At 39.3% G+C, this 19,767-nt stretch overlaps 1 long non-coding RNA gene across 1 annotated transcript in view; it reads right to left on the bottom strand.

Moving 5' to 3' along the window:
• LOC133144287 (uncharacterized) overlaps positions 1–19,767 on the bottom strand; it is a 113,556-nt gene that overhangs the window by 28,075 nt on the left and 65,714 nt on the right. Inside the window, exon 3 of the long non-coding RNA XR_009710638.1 lies at positions 17,364–17,450. This is a non-coding gene — a long non-coding RNA (uncharacterized LOC133144287). The remainder of the gene's footprint in view (positions 1–17,363; positions 17,451–19,767) is intronic.

Here is a 19,767-nt window from a genome sequence, read left to right as displayed (position 1 = left end):
AAGTCATTTTTTTTCACAGGCATTGCATCGTTTATGCTCCTCCGTCTCATCGCTCGTTCCTCTTCACGAGTCTAGCAAATTGTCGGCGTTATGCTCTCACGCGGCGATTTCTGCTGTCATTTTTGTAAATGTGATCTTTTTTTCACATAAGCAGAGGCGGGCTGAGCTTTATGTTCTCCCTTGTCGAGTGAAGTTTAGTACAATAATGACAGAGCTTCACGCTGTAAAACGTTGGCGAGCGCCCGCCCTGCTGCTACTATGATGTCTTAATCACGGTCTTTAGCAAAGACTGACAAATGTCAATACTGCTACCAAATGACAGAACCCCCTCAAACAAAGTCTCATTACGGCAAGTCACCAGCGACGAGAGAGACTGTCCAACCTCGTGGAGTCTTTATTATATCCCCCACTGACTTGCACACTGTAGTGCAAAGTGAAGACAAATGATCAGCCATTTTTCTCCCGGCCGTCAACGCTGTTAATAAGAGGTGCTTCATCTCCAACGACTCACTCGCACTCAACTTTGAGAAACTTTTACAGTCCTCGTACCAAAGTGCATTTTATCAACCGTGGGTCACTTATGTATTAACGCAGAAAGTCAAGACCAATCTAGAACTCACTTTCTGCTATGCAATTAACAAGGGGCCGCAATCTGAGCGCTTAGACATTCATTGCCCTGCCTGCTTGAAATAAAATATAGCTTGAGCGCTTGCTTCATTTATTCAGCTGTATCGACTTTTGGGAAAACATATTTGATCATCGACATCTGTAGTTCACTCGTACAGAATTTTTACAGCACACCCGAGATGTAGTATAAACATGCAAACCTGCTTCTTGGTTGTAATTACATTGCTGATTGTATTGATCAAGGTGATCATTTTATATATATGTATATATTTTTTTTTTTCCGGACAATAAGGCGCACCTAAAATTCTACAATTTTCTCAAAAGGCGACTTAAGGCCTTATACGTGGACCAAATTCCTAAATTTAAACTGGCCCAAAGTATTGTGTCATGAAATCAATCTTAAGTGGCCTGCTGAAAACTACGAATCATGAATCAAAAAGACTATGGATCATTATTTTGTGATTATAATTTGTTGCATCTGAAATTGAAATAAAAAAGATAAAATGGAGAATGATTTGATTTGGATTAAAAATCTGACATGATGCATTAATGGTGCGCCTCATAGTCCGGTGCGCCTTATATAAGGACAAAGTTTTAAAATGGGCCATTCATTGAAGGTGTGCCTTATAGTCCGGTGCGCCTTATAGTCCGGAAAATACGGTATCTATACATAAAATCCAAAAAAAAATATTCCAATGTCACATTGTGGAAATCCACAGCGTTCATTCGTATGCAAACAGTGTTCCTAGTTTAAAATATGATTTCTTATTTCTGGGGGAGAAAAAGATCATTAGTGTGCTAATAGAAGCCATTTAATGTAAATTAGAGGAAAATTAATCTGGAGTGTCTCTGATCAAAAGAGATTGCGGATGGGCTTGAAAAGTGCTTTGGAAGATGATGTACAGACAGAGCTGAAATATGATTGCGACAAGTTGCTGATGAAATACAAAAGATGTCATCAAGGTAACATGATGCAAGGTTGGGAATTATTTTTGTGGACTAGATCTAAAAATCCGCATGTAAAACTGCAATAGTGCAGTCATCTATGTTTCACACTTGTGGAACTTTTGCGAAAGGACACACAGCAGGTGTAAAAAGCCTTTCCTGTGTACTTTAACGCCTCAGACTTGAACTCGTGTTGTTCTTCACGAGAACATTCAGCTCACTCATGACATTTTAACAGAAACCAGGCCCAAAATCTTCCACGAAAAAGAAAATAGACTAATTTTAGTATTTCTAAAACCTTTTAATGTGGTCTCGGGCACATTCAGCGCCGTTTGCACTGCGTTAACTTCAACGAACACACTAAGTGCATCTTTATTCATCGAGGCGTCGAGTGTGAAACTCGGGATGAGCAAGTTGACCTCACTTTGAATAATGCTGAATATGCAAGTGAAAGGGAGCTTTCTAGAGTTCAAGTCAAGATAAAGTGAGTTTGTTACCACACTAGCTCACTTTACAATTTTCTTTTTTAATTCTGCACAAACCAAACATTACATCACACTTTGTTTGACCTCTTATTCAGGTCAGGCTAAAATACCATTCTAAAATCTTACCAATATCTGAACCCCCCTTAGTAATATTTTATATTATTCTTGTTGAAAGAAGTCAACCATCACCTACTTGTTTACTAAACACGATCTGTACAGTTGCGTGACGACAATGTCATTTCTACATTTCTAAGGTGCGTTTCCAGGGCAACGAAGGTCAGCCCTAACACAAACTGAACTGCTGTATGAATACAATTCATTTGCAACCTTTGTATTGATGCATTAAACACACTTGAGGATGGGGGCGTCATTATTATTGGTGCAATTAGTGAAACCGAAGTGGATTCTGTGATGAATGGAGTGGCTGCAGGTGAAGCCGAATGAAAACCCTCAGAGGCCGGCAGTCAGAAATTGAAGTGAGGTTGAACAAAAGTAAATACAGTTACCAAGGCAACTTACACAATGAGAGAATTGAAGGAAACAAAAAAAAACTGAAATGGGAGATGATCAGGAATCGAGTCACGGTGGAAATGCTTTCACTCTTGAAACATAATCAAAGAATATGGAGAAGTTTCTACGTGGACTCTGCGCATTTGATTAAAATTTTCCACCAACCTTGCCGTCACTTCACAGTAAGAAAGTTTCATTCAAACCACGCGATGAAGGCTTGGTGCAGTTAAGGTGAAGTCGTCAGCAGACAGGAACGTTTGCCGGGTAAGCCGCTACAAAAGTCTTATCACAGTGCATCGTTCATTAAAAATTTTGCGGTAATTGCGATATCCATCTGGCCGTATCGTAACAATTAGGAAGCATCCAATGTGTTTTGGAAATGGACCATGGTGGAGAATCTGTCACTTTTACAATATTTTGTTATTATTATTATTATTATTTATTTCTTTATCATTATTATCTTTTTAAAATTATTATTATTATTATTCAGGAAACTCCAAGCTGTCATTGATATTCATAAAATGTATGCTTTGAGTTATTTGATCTTAAGAGTGTGATAGTTTAATATTTCTCTCCAACATGAACAGAACACCAAGCAATCAGAACGGTTATCTTAATCAGCTACGATGAAATAACGTAATAAATTAATGACAGTTTGCTTGCGTCATTCCTCTTAATCAAGTCATCTTATTATTTTTCGGGCGGAGAAAATATTCAGTCATAAAAAGAGATTCACCTTCAAGATATTTCTGCATAATCACAATGCGCACTTTTTTTTATCTGATATGATTTCTTAGTCTCGGTCATGTGCAATCAAGTCTTTTTGACCATTTAACAGTCCGCTCACTCATGCTCCTACAGCACCGGTGCCAAACTACTAAAGCATCGCTAGAAAGGTCAAGTGACATCGGCTTTTATGCTGATATGATGGAAAATGACGACATGGCGTGATAAAATTCATTTTGACGTGATGCCACCTTCCTGATTTTCATTAGAGTTTAATATCTCATTCTTGCTTGGAACGGCAGCGAGATGAAAAATAGCAACCCCTCCCAAAAACAGGTGGCTGACACGATCCGCTCTCTCCATATCAATTGCCGCTGTCCCGGTGTAATGAGACCGTGTATATTCATTTTCAGCACCTGCTAAAAATCGTATTTGTGAATCGTTTAATCGTTAGCGACAGTTAAAGTGAGAATATTCTACATTATTAATACCGTATTTTCCGGACTGTAAGGCGCACCTAAAAACCTAAAATTTTCTCAAAAGCCGCCAGTGCGCCTTATAGTCCGGTGCGCCTTATACATGGACCAAATTCCTAAATTTAAACTGGCCCGAAGCATTGTGTCATGAAATCAATCATAAGTGGCTCGCTGAAGACTATGAATCATGAATCAAAAAGACTATGGATGATTATTTTGTGATTACAAAGTAATTTGTTGCGTCTGAAGTTGAAATAAAATAGATAAAATGGAGAATGATTTGATTTGGATTAAAAATCTGACATGATGCATTAATGGTGCGCCTTATATAAGGACAAAGTTTTAAAATGGGCCATTCATTGAAGGTGCACCTTATAGTCTAGTGCGCCTTATAGTCCGGAAAATACTGTAATATTTTTCAAGTCTAACATTGACGGTTACATTTTTGGTATTCAGAACCCAACCAAAGCAAAGTTTGGAATGCTACACCCATAAAACTGGGTTTTCTTTTGAATGAACCAAAACTGTCAACTGAGTGCAGCCTGAAGGCAAACATTTATTTCAAATTCCACGGCTACTGGTTCATTTTGAATTCTGAAACCCAACTTTGATATTTTAAATCATATTTATTGGTGACGATATCATCACAGTTTTAGGCCTTATGACCAAAATTTCTCTCTTTCGTCATCCCTGCACTCTCTCTTCTTCAACGCTATTGTCTTAACCCGATAACAATATTACTCCTGATATCTTCTCTCACCCAGCGGTGATTGATGATTTGTGCTTTGATATTACATAGACTTGCACTTGTCAGCTGTGGTAGAAAATAAATGCATTCATAGATTTCCAATTAAAGGTGGCTGGCAGAGCTATTAGTTAGCTCTAAGGCTACCTGTCAGAGAGCGGAATAAACCGGATTCCACAAAGCCGCCATGATAAGAACGGTGGTGAGATGAGTGTTTATCTACCTTGGACACACAATTTTGGCGAGTACGGCGCACATGCGAAGCTTGTGATGATAAGTCTGTCAATAGTCGTTATTCTGTTTGACTAACGTGTGCAAAGTATTAGGACTGGTTGTCATAAATGATTTACATGGCATTATAAAATCTGTTTTTTCCAATTAATGCTTTAATTTTTTTTTCTGTGTGGCTGTGATTCATTATTCATCATAATCCCCCCCCCCCCCAATCAGCCACAAACACTGATTAGTGATTTAATCTTGGTTATTTTCTTCTCCAAATCAAAGCAATGTCGGAACAAGTGGCACAAATCAGCCTTTACAAGACACCGTTGATTTTTTAAAAACGGCAGATAAATCATGCATCAGATAAAATCATCTATAATGATAATCAAGAGAGCAACAAAAAAAAAAATCAATCTTGACCCAGTCACAAAAATACCCTTTTCCTTAAAAAAAAAAAAGTTTCACAACTGTGCGTCCATCAATGTTATATAGACGCTGCTGTCGTCATGGAAGCAATAATTTTAACCCCGTTTTATCATGCGGCCTACTCTTCAAAGCTGTCTCACATATACACTACACACTAAAAATGAAATAGCTCTTTCTTCGTAAATCGCTCCTCATAGAGCTGTCACTGCTCTCTCTTGGGACTCCGTGCCTCATATTAATCAAAGTAATTGAAAGAGTTGATTGCATCTCCCCTCATCCTACTCTAAGGAACTGTTGGAGCTGAGGATTATAAAGCACACGTATAGGAAAAGAGCGCCATGGTGCTTGGATATATCTGTACTTAAAACAATCAACACTTAACAGCCAAACTGACACTGGAGACCGTGTGTCTGCATTTATTGGATTCAACGAGTGTTTGAGACGATGGATCGCAATAATCTTTTTGCTCATTAGCAGCATCAGGTGGGCATTCATGGCAGCACCCTTGAGTGGTTTTGATCATATTTGGCTGACAGAAATTTCTGTTAGTGAATCGTGCACTGCTCCACTTTCATATGGTGTTCCACAGGGTTCAATTCCGGGGCCTCTACTGTTTAAATTGTATCTGCTGCCTTTTGGTTTTATCGACCTGACTGTCAGATATTTCTTCATTTTTGGTCTCCATAACATAAATTGCAAAGGATTTGCTACTTTCTATTTTTATATTCACACTTGCCGGCATGAGTGTGAGAACGTAGATATCAAGAAAGGTCCTCCGACAGAGTGGCCAGCTTCTTGTTAAAGAAACCCCCTCTGGATTTTACACGCTTCAATTAACCAGTTTTATGACATCACATCAAATTCCGAATCTATAAATTTACTTAGTTCATCATGAAACGAGCGGTGGCTTTGGGTGGAAAATTGATCGTTCTCACTTGTCAACTTTAAGGGCTTAATGGTGAAGTGGCTGTGCTAAGTCTCTGCCAACAAATCACAGTAAAGGTCATCAGCTTGGATATCCGTAATGATCATATTTCTTTGGAAGTACACGGCATTAAATGAAACTGTACAATAGACGTTGAAAGGCGTCGATGACGGCCACATACTCGAACAAAAGTTGCACTTTTGCTTTGATTTATCGACAAACGTCACCGCGAGTAAAAATGGGAGTGCTGCTATTCAGTTTAATTAAACAGTTAAGTATTATTACACTTGTAGGCTCCATATTCCTTTCAAAATCTCCTAATCCAGTTAAACATCAAACATTGCTCATTTACTAAATTACTACTTTTTTATTATTCATGAGGATCATAAAAGTTGTTGTTGATAGCCTGCAAAAAAACGAAACGCTCTTTTCCAAAGCAATAAACTCAAATAAGCTTTTGACTTTGGATATTTTTATGAGGAACATTCTCCTTTATTTGACGACAGAATAAAACATTTTGTTGTTGTTGAAAAGCCATATAGATTTTTTTTTTAGTTGTTTTTAACATTCAATATTACCTCAACATGCCACATTCCTAGAAAGATTTTTTTTTCAATATTGAATCACTGCGACACATTTGTAAGGCTGCACTTTGTTTCTCGAGTGTGGCTTTAATGTGGTCGTGGAGAATTAGTATGGTAATTGATAATTACTCAAAGATCATCGGGTTTTTCCATCTAAGATGCGCAACATGTTTTCCCTCAGGTTTGCTTCAGCTTCTTAAAGGAGAACTGTAATAGAGAGCCCAGAGGTTTAATTAACAAGCTTGCACTAATTACACAGAAATGGATGAGGGGGGAGGGGGGGGGCACGCAAATGGGCAAAATCTGCTTCTATGTATGAGCCCATGGAACCTGAAATTAAAAATTAAATTAACTTCACAAACACATTTGCAAGAAAAGTTCCACACCAGAAATAAAAACTACCCATGGAACATTAAAAAGGAATTCAAACCATGTCAATTAAATTAACTTCTGAAACACATAACCAAGAAAAGTTCTGTACCAGGAACAAAATAATGCCTGCATTTTGTCCACTTCTATTTTTTTTGTAAGATCGCATCACAAAAGTATTTTGGATTCATTTTGCCTATAATCAAGCCACCCGGTGCCACTTGCTCGTCTTCTAATCTGGAAGGGGTGTCATCAAGAAAATGACAGGCCCAATTTCCTCTGCATCTAATGACGAGTAAATAATAGCATCCCTTCAAACCGCCAGCCAGATGAAAGTCAAAACTCGGGCGCACATGAAAGCCGCAAGGGCGGTGATGCAGCTGTTTGTCAACTCTGTCTGTCTCCTCCATCTCTGCTGCACGTTTGTTCTCTACGTCCCTGCCTCTTCCTCGAATGTCAGGTAGAATGAAACCCGAGTGTTCATCAGTGGGATCCAGGAGGCCGTGGGGGTACTCATCCAGGCCCTCCCGTGCATGCCATTTCCATTTCAAAGACGTCTCCTTTTACTTTTGTAATTCCATCTAGGGCAAGTGTTAAGTGAACATTCCTAACTGCTGACTAGGAAAAAGATTTCAACACACACACACAAAAAAAAATAGGGAGATACGTACAGTATGCATGAAGTGGATAGAAGGTAGGATGTGTGCGATCAAAGGTATGGTAATGTCAACGGTGAAAAGGAGTGGAACGTGCTGGGCCTCAGGAATAAGGCGATGCAGCGAAGACTGAGGAATTCGCTCACTTGGGTTGCATTTCACAAAGTTTTGGAAGCTTAATGCTAACAGACAATGGGAAATGCCATAGAGTGGCTAATGAATAGCATCTATGTGGCTGTTTTGCTATTTGAACAAAAACGGTGCAGCAACACATGTAGACAGATACTGATAGGTAGATTTCAGAAATTTGACTGTCAGTAGTTTTCTGAGTCATTTGGATTATTTTATTTGTACTTTACATTTCATTAATTATCCTATTTTTCTCATTAAACAGGCTGGTATGGATTCATGCCATTTTTCATTTTAAATGGGTGAATCTTGGTGAAAATACTGTAAATTCTGTTGAAATGAGATATAAAAGGTCTATTTTCTTCTCCCTCTCAGCTTCTATTATGTGTCATTTCCTGGATTCATCCTTCCATCCTCCTCCAGGATGCTGGCTGAGTGGTCCAGGCAAACACTTATCAGCAATGATACCTGACGTTTCTGCACAGGCTCCTCTCTCGAGCATATGGGGGTCGGCACCGGGGTATGATGAATGCTTTTGTCCGAGCGTTATGGTTTGCCTGCTGGCGTGTGAGTAAGACTTCCTTGAAGCTCTCATAAGGTTCCTAACACCTGGCGGGATGAGCGATACGGCAGCTACTTAACATGCGAGAGCTTTTCCCTTGAAATGTGTTTGACTCCTTGCTGTCTCCCCGGAGAGTTATGCATTTGCTCAACTTCATGTTAAATGTATCATAAATATAGGGTACACCTGACCTTTAAAGGAAATGAAATCATTTGTCTTGTGTCACAAGAATGCCAGTCTGTCACAGGATGAATTTTTTTCTCCATTGTGTCATCTTTGGTGGAGTCTTCCCACAAATGTCTTTTAAAATTCTCCATCCTATTTATCACTTTCTTTCATTGCTGTGCTCATCCAAGCAAGCGGTTCCATACATGATGTAAATAGCAGCCTGGAGCAGTTTAAGACTCACAAGATGCTTCTGGCTTGTTTTCTAAATTCCACCGAACGTGCTGTTTGATCACCCAGCGTACCGTGACCGTTTGATCTGGAATAACTCAAATGTACGGTGTTTTTGGGTTATCATGAGGTGAGACGTGTCGAGTAAATCCAGCCACGCGACATCCAAACATAGCGACTATTGAAAAACAATTTCTCTCAGCGTGGTGTCTAACAGGCAAGTAAACCACCCTGGAAGCCAAGAAGTGGCTTAAACATGACCTTGGGTGCTCACTTCAAATCTCCACAGGGAATCGGCAAGCGTGCGCACACACATTTTAGTACCGCCAATCCAAATTTGACCAAACAAAGCACATTTTCAGACCATGCCTTGCATACTAGTCAAGGCGGGATGAACTTGCTAACTTCTGAAGTCTCAACTTGAGCACAAGGTCAGTGGTCATGGACTTCTATATTCCTTTCCTGCTAATGTATTTTCCATGTTCACTCAAGTATGAGTGCCCGATAGGGTCAATATTGTCATATAGGTTCTCTGTGGCATCTATAAATTTGGCATATTCCCGCGCTCTCAAAAAATACAGACTCGATAAGCTCCTTTGTCTCCAGGCAGTTTGTCTATTCCCATCACGCACGTGTTGTTTAAAAAAGAAGCTCCGGAGTCAATTTTCCGCAGAGGTAGATTAGCCATGAGTATGTAATTTATCGTCCTTTTTAATTCAGCCGCGCATCCTGTCGGGTCATTATTTTGTTGCACATTTGACACAACAGAACAGGCGCTTAAGAATTCTGGCGAGCAAAAATGCTGAGCGAGGCCTTTTGGCAGCCAAATGGGAAACACGTGGTGACAAAGCGGAATGATTGACTCCGTCTAGATGCGACCGCTTTCTTACTGATGCGTGTTAAGTGTGAATGTAAATGAGTAAATTAACCCGCAGCTGTTGATTCTAACCTCCAATTAAGAAAAAGGTCGAGTTTGGATGTCGTTATATTATTCGGAATAAACAATAGTCAACGTAAGAAAGTTTTATAAATAGACAGATTCAATTTAGAATATAATTGTGTAGGGCTTACAGAAAGAAAAAAAAAAAGTCGCAAAAGTGATTTATGACTTCTTAGTTCACTCTGAAGAAATTGGAATTCATCTCCCTTGCCTTTTCATACGGGCGATAGCCTGCTTGCTATTATTTACATGAGTCCAGGTTGTTTATCCTTGCCATTGCTTTCCCTTCCCATCCTTATTTCATTTGCTTTTCTCATAATGATTTACCTTAGAGAACGCTATTTCTTCAGCACTAACAAATTAGGTTATCATACTCCACCACTCGCCCCTTTCTCTTTCTTTCTCTCGTGCTCAGCCTTTACCTGTCTCTTTGGCTCTTTGGATCCTCCTCATCTTTTTGCTACCATCTCCTCCCTCAACTTTTTATTTGAGATGCCAAATCATAGTGAGGGATGGGGCGTGCCATTGGGGGTGTATGCGAGGGGGTGTCCATGCGTTATGGCACAATCCTGTAGTTTTATTCATTTTTTTTAATATGTTTAATTTTTTGCGACAAAATCAAAATATTTGAAAATTTTGATTAAAAAAATGCAGAGGATGTAAAAAGTAGCTTTTATTGAATAGCAATCTTTTCCTCTTCATGAATTCCTAGTTCCCGGTCCCTGAATATGTTTGACATAGCCCATAACAGTCATGTTAATTATGGAAATCTATACTGGATTAAATCCTTTAATGTTCTTCACCCAGTAGAACTCACGAGCCATAAAAAGGCACAAGTGGACATTTGTGAATTAATGAGCTCCTCTCAGCAAAAATCACATTATGGAATGAACCAATAAAAAAAAAAAATAGGGGAGTCACTTCTTTGGTTCACGGTATAAAAAAATTACAAACGCCATCTATTTTTTCCGTCACTGATTTAATCCAGACTTTTACAAACGTTCCAAATTGTCTTGAATGCATTTCGAACCGTTCTTTAACTTTTTATATCCTATAAAGATTATTTTTAAATCACACTTTCGAATTTAATAGTGTTGTAAAGCTTTTCTTGACGCCAATTTGCCCGAGGTATCGCAACAGGCTGGTTGGAGGAGTTGTTAACATTATGACAAAAAAAGTCATTCCATGAAGAACTAACAGATGTGTTTAACAAGCTCATAAAAATAAATATGGACTATATTTGTCCTCACTTTATTTCTAATCAGTATTATTTTTATTTTAGTTTCTTTCACACTTACTCTCAGGATAAAATGTTAAAAAGCCCCAAATTTACATTTGCTGATATTCAGTTTTTAGGCCAGGTGGCATTCAATCTATTTATTTGTAAAATAAATACATCCACGAATAAAGTACGCAAAATTGCTGCAGGCTTGAGTCTCCATCTGCTGAACTTTGCTTCTTGAGACCTCGGAGGTATGTTAGAAAATTGCAAAAACAAAGCAGTTAGAATGCTAATTGAATATTCCCAAATGCTTGATTTTTTTCAGTTGCCTCATTTATTTTCACTGCACCACAAAATATCCAACAAATTAATATCAAAATATTCTCAACGAATGATCAGAGGTGGATCAACTTGACTCTCATTGAATTTTATTTCGTAGATGTGGGAGAGAGGCGGACATGTTAAGCGATTGAATAAAAATGTGATCTATAACATCCCAAAAAAATAAAAAAAAGAGAAAAATAACTTTGCATTCCAAGGAAGCCCCGTGCAGCTTCACTCATCGGCAACTAAGACTGCAATTCCCCGTAGATCCTGTCATCTTTTACATAATTAAACAGCGCTTATGTATGTGTGTTTTTGGAATACAACAAAGCCCAAGAGTTTGTTCCTCTCAGCGTGTTTGTGCTGGCATATGAAATGATCGTCTCCCGCTGCTGAATGTCTCCGATGCATATTTCTGGCTGCCAAGTAGGTCTCGAGTGAAGGCGGCGGTGGCGGGAACGTTCTAAACCGTTCAATTGACAGGTGAGGCCTGACTACCATCTAATAGACTTTCCAATAATGCCTCGGGCAGGCGTTTAAAACACTAAACACCACAAACAAAAAATATATGTAAACTCTCACTACAGCCATTGTTCTAATTTCAAAGTTGATGATAAAGCTTTAGGTCAGTCATAGGCTACCAGCTCCCCACACCATTATGTAGCTGCCATGTGAATCCGGTCCAATTTGTAATGATTGAAATCACGCACGGCAAGCGATCCAAGAAGAGGGGAGGATCAGCGGCTTCACTGTCACTAAAAGCCAGCAAGAAATAACACTTTGGCAGGAGTGAGCCAACGCTACATCTAATTGCCAAGCTATGAGAAAGATGTTATCGCCACTAAGCTTGGTTAATATCAAGCTCGTGATCTGTACCATATTTTTCAGACACTTAAAATTCTTTCATTTTCTCAAAATCGACAGTGAAGTGAAAATGAAGTTGACTAAAGTCGGACATATTTCTTGTACCCTATTTTCCGGACTATAAGGCGCACCTTCAATGAATGGCCCATTTGAAAACTTTGTCCTTATATAAGGCGCACCATTAATACATCATGTCAGATTTTTAATCCAAATCATTCTCCATTTTATCTTTTTTATTTCAACTTCAGACGCAACTAATTACTTTATAATCACAAAATAATCCATAGTCTTTTTGATTCATGATACACACAATGCTTCGGGCCAGTTTAAATTTAGGAATTTGGTCCATATATAAGGCGCACTGTCGCCTTTTGAGAAAATTGTCCCTGCTTGGCACTCAGCATTAAGGGTTGGAATTGGGGGGTTAGCTCACCAAATGATTCCCGAGCGCGGCACCGCTGCTGCTCACTGCTCCCCTCTCCCCCAGGGGATGGATCAAAATCACATGGGGATGGGTTAAATGCAGAGGACAAATTTCACCACACCCAGATGCGTGTGTGACAATCATTGAGACTTTAACTTTAAAAATTTTAGGTTTTTAGGTGCGCCTTATAGTCCGGAAAATACGGTACTAGTTGTTTGATAGCCAGTCTCGGCTTTCACAGCCTCCATCAAAGTGTAAAGCAAAACAAAATCTCATTTTCTCTTCAAAATTTTACTCTCTATCCTGGTGTATTATGCATAGATTCGGAAAGTAGGAATGAAGATTTGGCATGCAATCTTGAGAAAGAAGCGTGAACTGAATTGAGTGTGTGTGTAGTTCAGACAACCCTGGCGCGACATGCACTTGTATTAGGTTCCCGTTGGAATGAGATTTGATAAAGGTATCGTTGATTTACGACAGTCTGCCCACCGCACACACACAACAGTTCTCCAAGCAGCCAATCGCTTTTCACAAAGACGCCATACCTTGTTTGCACGTGTGTGTCCAAATGTGGCAATGTACCCTTGCACATTTTTCAATAAATTCCCCAAAGTCGCATATCAAGTTAACAACAAAGCCACAGCTGGCTGCACAGGTAACTGAGGAAGCAAAAAAAATAAATTCAGTAGGCTAGTCATGCTGAGAGAATAAACGGCACAAATGAGAACGGGGCCAAGGCGGGTGGCGTTTTTGCCACGCAACACAATCCGTTGGTTTTGCCACTGAGGCCATCGAACACGAGCACCTCGCATCATCGCTATGTTGTTAGTCTTCCGTGGCTATAACTACCCCCCCACCCCCACCCTTCGCATGGGATATCATGACCTCTCTCCTTGTGATAGCGAATCAAAATTCAACAGCTCGCCAAACATAGATTTTTTTTGCTGTTCTTGTTCACAGCTTGAATTTGTTTACACACACGAGGAAATAAATTCCCTTGATGTTTTTGGAAAGTGGCTTCAGGCAACATTGTTTGCCCTGGTTTGGAATATTAAAAAAATAGATGCTATTCGATTTGTTCTCCAGCCAGTGGCGGCGCTAGGATTTTTTTTCTGTGGTAGTAACGTGGGGTGGACATTTTCTTTTTTTTTTTTTTTTTTTAAAACCAATTCACAAAATTCTTCAGAAAGTTCTGACAAACATTTGAGGGTTGGGGTCTTAAGCCCAGCAGTTTTTTTTTTTTTGGTCCGACTTGATTCAACTAACACCTCCAAGGTCATCCCATTGATTGAATTCCAGGCTGGCTGAATCCCCGCAAGTTCTTTGTACACACTTACTTTTCCAAGAATGTTGCCCAATAAAGGAACATGACAACATATAGATTTTTGTGTGTGTGTGGAATTCGTGTAAGTAGAATGTGTCTGTGACTTACACAACCTAATGTTCATGCAGTATTATTACTTTTTTTTTTTTTGCAAAAAGACAGAAAATGTCATCCTTTATCATATATGTGCTATTGAGTCTCGGTGTGTGTTTTTCTTTTTTAATTTCACGTTTTTATTTTTTTTTAATCAAATCCAATCAAAAATACAGCGACAAAAAAATGTACTTGACTCCAGATTGCAGTTTTTGTCACCAGGCATGAATGACTTTGCCTTTATAAACAATTCAGCCATGTTTTTCTTCAAACCCCATGAATAAAAGAGACAGTGTTGACTGTAGTGACTTAATTGCTATATGTTGCTCTCAGCACGATGCTTATGTTGGTCGGCTACAATTTTGCATACATGGATGTTATAATGGTCAAAGCCTGTTACTAGGCAGCAGATACTCTTCTTCACTATCATCATCTTTAGCCAAACAATAACATCATGTTGGTTTTCCATTTTTGAAAATTATATTGGCTTTTCTTTACGAGCTATATTATGTTAAAAAAAAAAATCTGTAAAAGGGAAAAAAAAAACCCATCATTAATGTCATTATTGTCTCCTGTATGGAGCTTGAAGTGCTACAATATTGAAGCTGATCTGATTGCATTATTTGTGGAACAACAGGCATCCGGCCCAATGGATTTTATTTGACCATTACCACTTCCATTGCTGCAGTATGTTTTCTCCGTCTTCAATCGCTGTGATGTTCTATTGATCGTTTTTGTGGCGCGACAAAAACCTCCGTGTGGTGGCGCTTATTTCTGTCCCACAAACACTGTAAATACTGTGTCCTCTACCACACACCTTCAGTAAGTGCCAAACTCCCGGCGCAATAGGTCCGCAATCCATTTTCATGGCGCTCTGGAAAGATTATGCTGTGAGATTATGCTGTGAGCTGATCCATTTGGGACACCTCAGCAGATTGAGAGGAATGTTAGTACTGTATTTTCCGCACTATAAGGCGCACCGAATTATAAGGCGCACCTTCAATGAATGGCCCATTTGAAAACTTTGTCCATATATAAGGCGCACCGGATTATAAGGCGCACTGTCGGCTTTTGAGAAAATTGGAGGTTTTTAGGTGCGCCTTACAGTGTGGAAAATACGGTAATCTAAGAATGTCCATTTTGTCTTTTCTTTAAAAAAACAACAACATATAGGAAATACTTGAGCTGTTCTTTTAAAGAACGTTTTTTCCGCTTGTGTTCAAACTCACAGATGGAAAAGTATAACAACAATTCATTCAAAAACACAAACGAGGGCTTTGTTGTTTGAATCTGCTTGTCACTGGCTTTTAATTAGTTGACTCCCTTCAGCGAGTGCCGCCACAATGCTCTTATCAATGGCAGTGCAGGAACATATGAGTGGCTATACATGCTAACGAGGGCATTTAATCAATGGCAGCCACACAGGCAACCGAACGAGGTTTTAATACCGAGTGTAATCCCTATGCTTGTTTTTCTACTTGGACGTGCATGTTTCAATTTGTGGATTTGTGTGCGTTTCATTTCTGCTTATTAAAAAAAAAATATGTCGAGTGCTCAATGTAACCGAGTATAATCGCAATCTTACGACGGCCGCATATGCAGAAAGCACAAATAAATATGCTTGTGTGGGATCTCCCCAGGTACTTCAGTTTCCTCCCACATTCCAAAACATGCATTTTAGCTTCATTAAAGACTCCTTTGGTGTAAATATAAGCGTGAATGATTGCCTACTGAGCCCCACGTCAGCTGGGATACTATCCATTTGACCCTTGACCTTAGTGACAATAAGCAGAACTGCAAGGTTAGCTTATTAGGTTAGCCTGTTCAACCTCGACTCTGGACTTCCTGTGTGGGAAATGCATGTTCTCCTCACGCTCGCGTGGGTTTTCCCTAGGCAATCCGGCTTCCTCCCACATTTAAAAACAACATATGTGTTAGATTAACTGCCAACTGTTTTCAAAGCAGAGCATTTGAAAATATGAAAACCGAATGTAGAGTTTGTGTCTGGATTTTGCCAGCTTCTAGTTAACTGTGTTCGCTCCCACAATGGCGCAAACGCCCATTTCGAAATACTCAAAGAATAAAATCGCCACCCAAACAAGTAGACCAATGCATATTTGGTCCTTGGAGGACAACAAACTCATCTCCTACTGTAATCCTATTTCCGCCATCTCCAACTGTTGCCACACTACAAGTAACAAAAGCCACGGGTGAGTTGTGTCAGTGCATGTGATGAATACATTTGTGTTTTGGAAGTGAGATGATGATCTCTCTGTTGCTTTCCAAAAAGCACACAAGGGAGTGCACACAGATGGAGTAGCAGAGCACCTGACTACCATGCCCCGAGGCTGTTGCGAGGCTCTTCCACTCTACCATTAAGCCTTGGTTCCAATCAAAGATCCTCTCTCTGTATCTGACTGACTTCATCTCAGAGGGCCCACTCCACCTCAGATACACCGCTCTCCAACAGATGATTGATCTACACTCCAGTTTCTTCTTGCTTCTCCCCTTGCCCTCAAGATATAACAGCCAAAAATATGAAATAGTTTGATCCAGAGGGCTCGCGGTGTATATTTGTTTGGATTCCTCACTCTGTGCATGACTAGACTTTCCTGCCACCATTTTATTTACCATTTGTAAAAAAAAGCAGGCAGCATCATTAAAATAGGGAAGTGTCAACTCAAAAGCCGACTTGTCGCCCAACAACGTTTCAGTCATTACAATAAATAGAAGACTCGCTGGAAAAAAAAAAATCCGGAGACTGCACTGCAGACTTCCAGCTCAGATAAATGCTATTCATCGCAGTATGCAACAGTGCTACCAATGGGAATGGGGAAAAAAATCTACTGTATTACAAAACCTCTAATTAATATATAGAGATAATTAGGACCCTTCAGGACCCCTTGCCTGTTGTTGGCATGACAGGCATTCTAAGTAACACCCTGAAGTCAGCTGCATGGATTTAAAATGTTCTTGTTAAAAAGAACATTCAGTTCCAAAAATTTTTTTCAGTGCCTGCCCTCCATTTTTTTATTTTTTTGCATTGTTCTTTGCAAAGCTCTTCAGTATTCAAAAAGTGAAATTACCGTACCGTTTGAAATTGCTTTTTATTGAACTGTATGCATTTCCAAGTTGATGTCCCTCGTGGCAAGGGCAAACAACGATTAATAAATCAAAATAAGAATGGTAAGGGAAAAATGATACGATATTTAGATAGTGGACTGCAATCGAGTGAATACTAATCACAAATCATTAGCAGCCTTTAACTAACAGCTCATGGGTGTCTTGCGAACTTTCAATGTGACACGCGGTTCATCAGATAACACCAATTAAACATGACAATATTGATATAACCATAAGGAGGAGTATCAATAGCGACTGTTATCCACCTGGATTTCTTGATCAATGCATCAATCCATGACCTCGCTTCATGGGCCCAAATTCATCTCCAATAGAGAAGGTTACTGTGAGAATTCCTGGAGAGATTAGAGAAAATGGAGAATTAGGATGGAATATTAAAATGACAAGTGCTGATTCCAACTTGCAGTAGCAAAAGAAACGGAACCATAAAAACAAGTTGCACCCGCAGCGTCAATCCTGGGAGATAACAAGTCCTCCACCAAAGATGAAAGCGTGGCTGTCACTTTCACCTTTGACCTGCAGCACTGGCGGGATCGTAAGGGCCATCCCGGCACCTGTTAACCACCCTGGCCTTTCTTTTCACTATTTGAAATGAAGCTGCCCAGTCAACCACAAGAAAGAAAGCATTGAAAATAGCCTCAGCTGTGATCGGACTACTTAAGATTCGCTTCACCTCAGTTGCTCCATTAGTCAATTTGTTTTAAATATAGTTTTAAAAATAAAATAAAATGTTTTAAATATATTTTTTTAAATGATCACATTCTATATTTATTTAAAACCTTGCATATAATTGATTTAATTTATTTTTATGAATTTATGTACAATAAATAAATAGAATAAAATAAAATAAAACGTTTTAAATATTATTTTAAATATTCACATTCTATATTTGTTGATTTAATTTATTTTTATTAATTTATGTGTTGCAATGTGTCAGCTGCATGCGCCACATGAACTGACCTGCATGCTAACTGTTATTTAGCAGCTTGGTGATATAAAAAGGAGCCAGGGCATGAAGAATGACTGGGAAGGTCAGCTCAAACGTTCAGATTGTCTAAGATACCATTCAACCAAATAGAAATTCACCCCAACTACAATTTATGAATTATTGCTGACTTAGCGCCTTTGGCCTTAACGTCGAAATAGCCCTGTTTGCATTGCAGAATAATGCACCCCCTCGCCTATCCATTTGCTTTTTATTCCGTGTCACTGGCAACAGGTGCCACTGTAGTACGCCGCCTCAGCCTGAGGTAAAATGTTCTATTTTGACATTTACACAGATCACCATCTCAAAAATGCACCTTGGTCACAGCGGCGCTGCATGAGAAACTACCAACAAGAGCTCACAATGAGTCATTGCTCCCGCTTTTCTTTGTCGTTGTGGATGACAAAGAAAAGTGTGAGCGAGTGGAATAACATGAATTTTGCTCGTGGCCATTTTGTTTGGCCAAAATATGTCACGCCTTCAAGCACGCTCATATTTCTAAAGCTCTTAGAAGCAGATTCTAACACAAGCAATCACTTTACCTTTGGGACGGTGTCCTGGATTTTGTGCTGATGTGTATTTAACCTTAGAAAATGTTTTAAATAATCACTTAAAGTATGAAAAATATGCAAACATTTCTTTATCCTGCCTCTACCTTGGGAGCCATTTACAAAGAGGCTATTTGTCTAATTCTACACTTTTGGGTCCGTGTGTGTCTGTGTGTTTAATGCGCAGCTCTATATTAGTTATTCTGTATATATTTTTAATCACACACTAGTAAATAAAATGGTAAGTGCAATTTAGTTTTTGGGCTGGAACACATTACTTACATCTCCATTCATTTCAATGGGAAACATTACTTTGCTTTATGATCTTTTCAAGTTACAAGCACAGAAGCAATCAAGTTGAACGTGGAAAACAAAGATCAGGATGATTGGAGAATACAAGCGGAAGAAGCATTTTTGGTATTAATAAATCAATTCAATACTCCTCGAAATGATTTATTCCCATTCCCACTGATGCTTCCAACGTGATTGCGGCGCCAGCATTTATTTGCAATGCACGCTCGTCACCAGTCAGATTAGTGTTTAATAGAGTTGATAAACAGAAGCCACCTCATCAATGTGTTTTGTTTTGATCATCAGGTAGCGGCAAAATGATGTTAATTACCAACAAATTGTAAATGAAATGGAATGAAACAGCGTTTTGACTTGTTGCCAGGATTCCGGGGGAGAAAAAGGACAAAATGATGAAACATCTGTCTGCTTGTTTTTGCCACACAAATGTGTTGTGCTGACATTAATTCTGGGCTGACATTTGGCCTCATTTCTCTGCATTTAGCGAGGCAGAAGCAGTGGCAGAGGAAGTGATCGCTTAAGCTTGCTTCGGAATGACCTCACACATCATCTTTAATCGGTTACGGCCAAGGCTCGCCAACACAAAAATCCTCTTGTTGTACCAAGACTAGGCAATTTGTAGGATTTGCTAATCCAAAGAAAAAAGTAGCAACCTGGAATGGTGACATCATTACACCAATGTCTAGCGATTTGATGACTGATTTGGTAATCTATTTATGATTGGGTTACGGTTTGCTGGTAAGGATGACTGGCTAGTCCGCCATCTGTGGACACCCTCGGCTCCCTGTTTGGATGTTCAAACATGTCACT

Source organism: Syngnathus typhle, linkage group LG20 (assembly GCF_033458585.1).
Source record: "Syngnathus typhle isolate RoL2023-S1 ecotype Sweden linkage group LG20, RoL_Styp_1.0, whole genome shotgun sequence".
NCBI classification, from domain to species: Eukaryota; Metazoa; Chordata; class Actinopteri; order Syngnathiformes; family Syngnathidae; genus Syngnathus; species Syngnathus typhle.
This window is presented reverse-complemented; position numbering and strand designations above follow the sequence as displayed.